Source organism: Triticum aestivum, chromosome 2A (assembly GCF_018294505.1).
Source record: "Triticum aestivum cultivar Chinese Spring chromosome 2A, IWGSC CS RefSeq v2.1, whole genome shotgun sequence".
NCBI lineage: Eukaryota > Viridiplantae > Streptophyta > Magnoliopsida > Poales > Poaceae > Triticum > Triticum aestivum.
In genome coordinates, this window is record NC_057797.1 from 39,311,903 (window position 1) to 39,314,005 (window position 2,103).

A 2,103-nucleotide genomic window follows, 5' to 3' on the forward strand; every position below is an offset into this window, starting at 1 on the left:
CCGTGGGTGCCAAAACTACCTCTCCACCAGCCGCAAAACCCCGGCGTCCTCTGTCCGCCACCCTATCCCACCCATCAACCGCCGCCCTCCTCCATCACGCCGGAGCCGATACCCCGACGTCATCGTCCACCGCAACCTCAACCGCAACGCCCTCCACGGCTAGTAGTTGAAGCCGAGGCCGAGCCGTCCGTACCCGAGCCAGTTCAACCACATCGTCCTGCACCTCACCGCTGCCGCTCCAACTTCGCCACCCTCCACCGCACCGGAGCTGTCCCTGCTACGCCGTCCTTCGCCGCCTCGGATCTGCTTCCCCTCCGCCGACATACGACCACGGCAACACAGTCAACAATTTGGCCATGGGTTCGTCCAAGCCTGCACCCTCCAGAACATCGGTTTCCCCGGTAAAAAGAAGAAGATCGGCGCGACATGTGGAGGTGACCGCACCGGCAACCAAAAAAGGTACTCCTCTTCCCTTATTCATGCAAATCTTACATCTCTTCTTGCGCGGTATTCATCCCACAGAAGACACTAGTTGACCGCTTCTTCTTGATACTAGATGTTCCTAGTAACTCGTGATGCACAAGGTTTCTCCTCATATACTATTTTACCTTAGCTAGAGGTCCGTGGCCCCCCTGAATTTCAATTTCTGGCCAGTTGATTCCCAATTAACGGCAGCATTCCCCGGTGTAACAGGCGCTAGTACGCCTATTACGCCGGGGAAGCAGTGCCTTGGTGTTTATCTTAGGGGTGTGTGCGGCCTAGAGCTATAGGCGCCCGATCTGGAGGTCGGCCGAGATTAAAGGGATGGCCTGGGGGCGCTGCCAAGCACGGAGGTGGTGTGAGGTCGATGGGAGGGCGGGGCGATGGAGGCAGGGGTTTGGGCCGGTGGTCGCTGGCGGTTCGAGAAAGATCGTCAACAGTGACTGGCGGGAGGTAGACGAAGGCCATCTGCCCGTTCCTTATAGATCGGATGGTTCATTAAAAAATCTACTGGCCTATTTAGTTTCAGTCGACTGTTATCTTAGATATGACCACATGTGGTGGTGTGCTGGAGGAGTACCTGCATTTCCTATGCTCATATATTACAAAATCATACGGAGTAGAATCTAATTTTGTTTGCCATGCAATGTTGTAGAGCTATCATATGTCTCCTTTCATTTATTTTTCAGCCACCTGCTATTTGCTACTTTTACAGTGCACTAGTTCTGCACACACTTCACCCTTACTCTCACTATTGTGTTTTTATGCAAGGGTATTTCAGACTCTGCTGCCATGAGAGAAGCCAAAAAGAAAAGAGAGAAGTCGCTCCAGCTTCGTATGCGGGTAGGAAAGACACGTTACAGCGCTATAAAGGGTGTAGTGTCAGTAGATGGAGACGGTAAACGTAGCTCTGGAGTTGATGACCTCGCTCGCAATGAACCACCATCCCAGGTGCTTGCTTTAACTTCGCGGTGTCATATGTGGTTGCATGTTCCATATGGTGTCTAGCTTGTATTCGAAAGGCCGAAGTCGGTATGATAAGGAAAGATATTTTTTACATGAACCACCATCCCATGAGCACCAGAAGAGAAATAGCTAGTCAGGGCACTGGCCGAGCCAGTGACAAGCCCAGCAAAGATAGGCATCACCTGGAAGCCAACTAAAAAGCTACGATGTTGGCGAAGCAGTCCGCCTCCCACTAGGCTCTCAGGTCCTAGATGATCATGCTCACCACTCCAGCCAGATGTCTAGCTTGTATTGCTTCCAATTTGGTTAAATTGCATCTGCTTAGCTTACACATTATACCTTTGAATATGACATGCCTTTCTGTTTTTGGTACATACTAGTACATCTGTGTATTAACCATGTTCTTACATCAAACTAATGTTCTTGTGTATCCCTCATCAATCACTTATGACGAGGCAGGCAGGCAAGGGGACTACTCCTCATTTAAAGAATGCAGCGTCAGCCTCCCGACATGATTCTCAAGAAACAGAAATGCTAGATGAAGATAGTGAACATAGCTCTATAGTTGATTACAGCATTTCCCCTACACTAGCATCGCAGGTGCTTGCTCTAACTTGGCAGCGTGATATGTGGTTGCATGTTGCATATGGTGTCTAG